We start from the raw sequence: 8766 nt of genomic DNA, 5'->3' as shown, positions 1-8766 counted from the left end.
ATTTTCTATCCTACCCTACTTGAGAAACAAAATCACTTTCAAGTATAAGAATACTTCCAATGGACCCATGTGCACAACAGGATGACATAAAAAATGATGTGAAGGCTTGAAATGTATGCTTTCACATGTACCTAGATTTCAGAGACCAAATGATTTGACCTTGAAACGATCAAGCATAGTTGAAGAAGAGAGTGATGCTCCATCTTGTTGATTTTCTAGAACCAAACGCCAATATAACTTTGATGTTCTTGGTTTTCTTGCTTGTCTAGACCATTCTTCATGTCTTCCTCTACCATGGCGTTCAAATCTTCCTCTTTTTGTTGATTGCTAATTTGAATATATGGAGGATTTTATGGTAACCATGAGAGAGATTTCTCAATCTATGATTTGGATGTCTTCTCTTCATCAAGTTCAACCCATGATTATTTGATCTTCTCTTTTTAAATCTTCTTATTCAAGATGTAGTCCTTCAATAGTATCAAGAGAATCTCTTTTATGCAATAATCTTCCTGATCTATGGTGAATACCATTGAGCTCAAGAGGAGATGTTTGGAAGTGTTGTGCCTCAGCATTGTAAGTGGGTTGAGCTACTTCAATGTGTGGGTTTGCAAATGGTTGTATAGGTAGTTGAGTGGGAGTGTATATTTGAGATGGATGTGGATGGGGTTGTGGTTGTGGTGGAGGTGAATGGTAGGGATAACATGGAGTTGCATATGGAGAATATTGAGGAAAATATTGAGCATATTGTGGATGGCTCCCATAAGTTCATTGCCAACCTTGTTGCCAAGATTGTTTTTGGGGCTAATATGGCCAATGTTGCCAAGGAAAATGTGTGTTCCAATTACTTTGAGGTGGATATGCATAACCTTGAAATTGTGAGTTAGGCTCTTGCACCATATCAGGTTGAATAGGTTGCCATGGTCCTCTTGGAGCTACATAACATTACTGCATTGACAACTAACTTGCTCCACTATCCTCTTGATGATATTCCTTCAACCTTGGTAATGATGGACAATGTTTAACATCATGTGATTCTGCAACACAAATATGAGCATTTTCTTTTCCTCCATCTTCCATTCTGAACATTTCTACTTGTTTTGTTAGATTGCTAATAATTTATGTTTTAAAATTGTTAACACCCAGGTTGTTCCCTATGACTCCCAAGGGAATACGGCCGGGGTAACCACTAACCAATCTTTGGATTACAGTGCCTAGCCACACTGTAATCAGAGAGGGCTCTCTCTTTATAATTTGTCTCTGTTTTGGAATGATTTTAGGCTAGCTATGAAATGAGGGTGTTTAGTTTTATGCTTTGGTTGAGGGATATCTTTCTGTACTTGAAGTGTGCAATCTGCAGATGAGTTTATTTCATTGGGCAATGGAGTCTGTGGCTATAAGTGTTTAGAAACCTTGAGGTGATTTACTGAAATTACAGGGCCAATTGAATATTTCATATAACAAAGTTAGATTATGATGGTGACATGTAAACAACCAGTGAAAAGCATTTAAGAATTTTCCACTAAAGCTGGGGTGTGGGGAAGAGATAGATGCCTCAGGAGCAAACTTGAATTCCTGAAAATATTTATCACAGTGAGAGATATAGCTTGAAAGTGTAGCAATTAAGAATTACACCTTATTTACTCTATCTGGAAGAAAACATTTATAACAGCTTAGATTGAGTCCAGGGTAATCTGCGATTAAATCCTGGAACTATTCTTTTACTTTGCCATTAAGTGTAAAACACAGAAACATGAAAGAACATGAAAGACTAGAAAACATATAACACAGAGGTTAAAAGAAGACTTATTGTGCTATGAAACATGCAGGAATCCAGTAACAATCAGCCAGCCACCACAGTGCATCAAGGAACACAGAGCTTTGGAAATTCCATCCACCTTTTGTATTATTTCTCTGAGAGTTATACAGCAACAGAAGTATAGAAATGAAATCAACAACAACCCTTGCAAACTCATGCGAAGGGGACTTTATAGAAATGATTATACAAAATATCTCAGGCATTGAGTCATCTGAGAGAGAAATATCTTCATTACTTCGTACAGAAAAGTAGAAAAGAAGTTATTGCAGCTTTGAATGCAACATAACTGCTCTTTAAGTCTGTCAGAGGATATTTTGACCTTTGGAGGTCACTGAGTCGGTTGGAACGCTTTGCTTTAATGCTGGAAAATGTGCCTTTACGTTTGCTGCGCTGTATTTTCTCGGCCCTGCCACCTGTGACTGTGCTTGCTGCTGTGGTGACCGAATAGCCCTGCTGAGTTGGCTCAGCCTTTCATCTTTCCTCTGTATGCTTATCTACCAAAATTTTCCCTGTGTATGATCACTTATAAATTGGACAAAACATAACATTACAGGTTCTGGCTTGATAATATTATCTGTGTCAATTTATTCCAGACTTCCTGTGTGGGCAATTGGTGCTTGATAATTGCCTCTATGGTTTCATCTGCTTCTGTATATTTATAGAAGTTTGGAGGCACATCGAACAAATGATTGATCTCGTTCATGATAAAAAACAGGTTTTCCACCCTATTATATAGAGTCTGCCCTGATGCTGGCCCTGATTCTGCTGAAGTGCTGGGTTGTCCTGCAATTTGACTTGCAGCAAAGGCATTGACCCTTTTAGCATAGTTTTCATGGGTAAGCAGTCTTCCCACACTGCTTAGTAGGATGGGGAGGCCTCTGTTTTGCAATACCTGAAACCTATCCATGAACTTGTTGATTTCGGTTTGCATGTCTTGGGTTCTCCTTTCCAATGTTCCAACCAGGTTTCTTAATGTCAGGACCCTTTTAACCATTGAGATTGTCTCAGTCCTGTGAGCAATTCCCATGGTGGCCAGTTGTGAGCTTGTCCTGTTATTCAATATGTTGATCATTCTATTGGCAGCATCAGGCATGTTGCCAAGGCTTGCTCTTGCTCTGTGTATTTCCCTATTTGCCTTTGTAATGAGTACTGACTGTTCATCTATGGTCTCAATGAACTGCCACTGATCAGTAATTGACTGGCCAATATTGGCCCACAGGACTGTTTTGAGCTCTGCTGTCACCTTATCTAGTGTGAGCTCTTTCTCAAGCTCAGTTATTCTCTTTTTGAGAGCTTTTATCTCTCTTTCCTTCTCAGCCACATTCTGTTTGCTCTTATCATATCTTTCATTTATTTTAGCCAAAGATTCTTTGGCTTGATTGAGCTCTAACATTTGAGCTTCCAGGACTTGAATTTCATTTTGAAGCTTCTGCATATCCAGACTATGAGTCTGCTCTGTTGTTGGTGCAGCTGTCGATGTAGTTGGTGCTATAGGTTCTGTTTGCTGAGGAGGAGGCGTAACAATGGGAGCAGTTTCCTCAAGGTTGATTACTTCAGGAGGAGGCTTGGAGGTTTTCCCTTCTTCTCTTTGTTTCAAGGATGCCTGAAGTGCTGTTTTTGCAGCCTCCGATTCTCCTAGCTTTTCCTGTGTTTGGATTAGCTGCTTGTATAGAGATATGAGCAGATCTGTGGCATCTTTATCATGCCTCTGTTGGGCCACTTCATCTGTCTGAGGGTGAATTGTGGCTGGGAGCTTGATCTTTCTCCTTAGAGCTGCCATATCTGCATCCCTCAGCTTCAATATCTCTTGTATGCCCTTAATATCTTTGGGATCATGCCCAATCTCTATGATGATGTCCTCTAAGGACCTTATTCTGTTGTCCTTAGCCTGTGATGATGCTCTCTCCAATTCTAGCTGAGAGGCTGTATTGTTAAGGCTATTTTGTAGCCTGTAGTTATCCAATGTTTGGTCTGCCAAGGAAGCATAGACCATCTCACCCGTTTGCTTATGCAGTTCTATCTTGTCCATTGGGTGGATATCCTTGGCTAGGACTTCCAGGTTAGTCCTCAAGTAGTCAGAGGCAGATTGGGGCTGCACTCCTGTTGGCATAAAATGACTCATGATCATTTTGCCTTCCTGCACATCATATGCAGACATGAGTCTTTGTTGATTGGTGGGAGCCATGTTTAACAGATGGTTATATAGTTGTATCTTGATGGGCTCATTTCTCCTCTTAATGTCGATGAAATGTTGTTTGATGCTGGGTCCACCTTCTCTTTGCTGATTTGAGGAACTCACTTCTCCTCCCATTGCTCTATCCTGTTCCTGTTGAAAGGAACTTGCTGATGCTTCCCTGCTGGGTGGGACCATACCAAAAGACTGTCCTATTGGCATTTCTTCCTCTGAGAAGGGGTTAATTCTCTGTCTTTTCTCCCCATGAGTTGCTGATGTTGTAAGGGGAGTCTCTCTATCCCTTTTCCTGCTTGTATCCTCCTTTTGTGGAGTTTGGAGGATTGATGCCTCAGCTGAAGTTTCTTGCCTTGGAGGCACAGTTTGTTCAGTGGATTTAGGGGCTTCCACTGTTTGCTCTTGCTGGACACGCTGTTCCTGCCTTTGTCCTTCCTGTTGTTGCTGTTCTTCTGGCTGCTGCCCTTCTCCCTGCTGCTCCATCTCTTCTTGTTGCTGTACTAGGGTTTCCATTTGTTCTTCTGTCATAGGAGGTGGTTGTTCCACCTGCTTTTCTTTTCCTTTGCTGGATCTATGTGGAGTATTAACGGCATCTTGCTGATGTGTTGTTGAGGATGAGGCAGCTGCTCCAAGTTGTCTTTTATATGAGAGGGGGACCTGTCCACAAGTTTCTAAGTCAGCTTCTTTTTGAATATTTCTAGCCTCTCTTTCTAGCAGCTCTTCACTAGTAATTTCCTCTTCTAGGGTGCCCTCTTCCCAGCTCAATGCATTGGCATACTGCTCAATCTCAGGCTGCCTCACATGTGAATAGGTACCCAATTTGTATCTTATCCTCCTGAGGGAAACAAAATGATTGTGGTCATAGGGTATCCACTCAAAACTATTTTGCAGTTTGAGAGCCTCTAGGATACTATTTGCCTCTTTCCATCCCTCCTCTTTTTTGTTATATAGAAAAGGGCCCAGCTGGCTCCTTACCTTCAACTGTGCCTTCTTGTTCTTACTTTGGAAGTAGAGGTAGTCGGCATTCCCAAATTGCCTGAAGTATTCTAGGGCAAAAAGCCTCATGGGGACATACCTTGGCAGCCTATAAGGCTTCAACTCACAGCCATATACTCTGATGACTGTGTGGTTTTGGTAAAGGTACCAATTACCAATGCTGTAGGTTTTGTTTAGATGGAGAATTCTCCTCATGTCATCAGTTAACCTTGGAGGAGGAACACCATACAATAATGTCATAGCTGGATGTATGAATAAGTCTATGAACTCACAGTATGTGTATGGTGACACAGAGGTGCAATGAAAAACAGAGGTCCAAAACACAACTGACCTCGGATTCCCCTGGGCATTAACTTGTTTCAGGGGAATGAGGAAGCTGCCTGGTTGATAAAACAAGAACAGATGGTAAATGTAGGAAGTGTATCTGAACTATCTCTCCCTTTGCAGATTCATTAGCTGGTCATGGATCCTATCTGCAATATATGTGGCATAGTCATAATGTACAGCTGGAGGCTTCCCAGGAGAGAATATAGACAGCATTGCCATTATAATATCATCCACATCCTCCATTCCCTTGAACCCTAGGACATAGCTGATCAAATCCACTAGCATTCTGCCCAATTCATTTAAGTATGCATATCCAATAGGAAGAGTTCTGATGGCTTCAGAGCCTGGTTGTACAAACAGCTGGTTGATTTTGATGATCTGGTCATTTGACAACTTAGTCCCCTTCTTTATCAAGTTCTGCATGTAGAGGGGGGTCAATGGTTTTGCAGTGTGGAAATGCAACATCTCATTTATGCTCTCTGGGGTAATATGGAACAGAATTGAGCCTGTGGGGCTGAGGACAACTCTTTGGCATGGATCATAGCACTCCTGGCATCTGTGGATCAATTCTGGCATAGGATTTACCTGGGGGAGGTTGTAGATGGGCAAGTTTGAGTCCCAAGTCCCTAGGATATCAGCTCCACTAAGGTGCTGGGCTTTCAACTCATTTAGCATCTGAATATTGTATTTAGAGCCTAATGGAAACCAATCCAACATTTGATAATCCATATCTCCCAGAGCTTTCCATTCTAACTCCCTATGAGGGGTATTGAGAGGCTTGATGTTCAGTGCAATTGGAGTTTCCATGGTCTATTTAAGCTTCTGACTTGTAGGTGAACTGGTTTGAAGTAAGCAGAATAACACAGAGGTGATTCCTTACAATGAAAGTGTGAATTTCAGGGACCAGAGGGTGAAGTGGGCACACAACAAATTGAAATACTGTTTGAATTACGAATAAGACCAATGTCTGGTCTCACTCTGTCTTTTGTGGCAGGTTTTTAATGGATTGACCAACTGTCTCACGATTGCGCGAGCAGTTTACAGTTTTTGATAAGAACTCGGGAAATCAAGGCTCAGCTGGTGGTTTTCGAGCTTGCAGTTGGAAATAGAGGCTTTGCAGAGGGAATTTGCCGGTAAAATGATGAGTTTTAGTGTCCTTTGAGCCTTCTGAGTAATTTACAGACAATTTAGGCGTATGGAGGATAAATGATGAGAAATACCTGGTAAACAGCGAGCAATGGTCGTAAATGTGGGCAGAATTGGTGCTCTGGAGGTCTCCAGGTCGATTCCAGTGGGGTGGCGCAGTTTTGGACGTAAAAGACCATGCAGCGGAAACAATAGCGATTGAGCGAAAAGGTATGCAAAACGTGATTTTGGCAAAAATATGGACCTTTTGGCAATTTGGTGCCTTTTCTCGGATGACGTCAGCATGACGTCATAGGGTGGGGTCAAGATCGGATGACGTCAGCATGACGTCATCGGGTGAGGTGGCGAGCTGCTATTGGTCCACGGGGATGATGCGGTGGCAGACGCGTTGGCACAGGGGCGGACAAAAGTACTGATGCGATGGCAGGGTGGCGATGACGTGGGAATGACGTGGGACCTGCAAACCGGGCGGTAAGTGCCATAGCGGTTACGGTTTCTCGGAGCGCTTACGATACGGTCCTGGTTTTGTCAGAGGCTGCTCCGAGAGACCCGAGAGGGTGACACGTGGCCGAGGACTAACGTAACCCTTCGTCATTTTATCGGGCGCTAACTGTCGGGCCTGGGGCCCGCTCCGATATCAATGAGGACCGTCGGATCACTTGGGTCCGATCTGACGGTTGACGGAAGGGCGATGTGATCGGTGGATACGGACGCGGGCGGAGGAATAAACAAATATTTCTTTTGGGACATGTGCTCAGCGGGAAAGATTTAGATATGGTATTTTTCAATGTTTTTCAATATATTTCGAAAAATCAAATATATGCGCCAACTTTGGTTAAGCGGCAAAAGTGGGTTTTTTCATAATTTCAAAGGGGTTATGGGTAGGAAGGGGTTTTTATAGGGTTTTTCTTTGCAAATGACGGTTTAATGAGTGGAATGACTTGAAACAAGGGAGAGAGATGAGGTATAGGTTCATCAAAGTGACCAGATGTCATTTTGATTCCTTTTTAGAGAACATATGGCTATAATGCCAAGGGGAGGGATATTTATACAAAATTTGGGGTTTATACACCATGGTGTTAGTACTAGTAGGGGAAAGGTAATATAGGGGATTTACATAGTAGTGTTAGAGTTAATATGGGGGAGAATGTGAATAAGGGGGAAAATCCCTAAGTTTATTTGAAACTTACTTAGTTTAGGGAGTAGATCAAAATGAAAAGAATTTTTAGACAAGAAATGTGGCTTCTAAAAGATTAAGAACCACCATGAAACCATAATCTCTTCCATGAATCTCAGCTGATGAGGGAGTGTTAGTAATAAAAATGGAAAAGGGGAAGAAGGGAGGTTAGACATGCTTCTTTCTTGCTGCAACTTGATGAAGAATGACACCTTCTCAATTGATTGATTTTGCTTTGGTGAACAGGGTTAGCACACATGCAACTTATAAGAAATGACCTTTCTGCAACCCCAACAGCCTACCCATCTATTTGCCTAGCATTTTTTGTTTCTTCTTGGAGGGTGCACTTGGACTTGCAGACCCTTACTTGCCTTTTCTTTTCTTTGGCTTTTTCTTTTGTTTTTCTATCTACTTCTACCCTTATTTCTTCCAAGGTCCCAGATTAAGCTGTTGGGAGCCTTTTTTCTCTACCTAAACTACTTTTCTGCCAAGATTAAACAGTTTGGACAGACTCCTTTCTCTATTCTACAACTGAAAATTTAAAACATGACATGGTCCAGATTAGACTGTTGGACCATCCATCAAAATTTGAGTCCATACCAAGCTATAAACACAGATTGGATTCTCTTGGAAATATGTGATCTTTGAATCATCAAAGCAGAGCATATTTGGACCGTTTCATAGCCAATCATGAAATATGAAACCTATTGGTATAGGTAGCTAACAGTGGCTCCACATGGGGATGGTGTTTCATTTGAAAGACCAAGAACAACAGGTCAGATTGCCTTGCTCCTTGACTGCTCTTGCCAATCTTGAAGTTTGCTGCTTTGAAATGCCAAAATTGTGTGCTTCTCTTCTTGGTAGACCTCTGATTCTATTTACCTTTTGCTGGCAGTTTTAAGAAAACTTTGAGAAATTTCATATTTACATGTTGACAGAAAATAATATATACATCTGGATATGTACAAGGGAAAACTCAGGCTGCACTTATGGGTGATATTCAAAATAGTGCTTCAGCATCCTGCCATTCACAGGACCTTCATCCAAATCAGTTTCATTGAGACTCTTAAGGAAATAAGTGTTGTTTCCTTGTACTGCTTGGACAGCAAATGGTCC

The sequence above is a fragment of the Pinus tabuliformis genome, chromosome 9, assembly GCF_031772625.1.
Source record: "Pinus tabuliformis cultivar Carrire ecotype Pingquan chromosome 9, CPIR1, whole genome shotgun sequence".
NCBI lineage: Eukaryota > Viridiplantae > Streptophyta > Pinopsida > Pinales > Pinaceae > Pinus > Pinus tabuliformis.
This window is presented reverse-complemented; position numbering follows the sequence as displayed.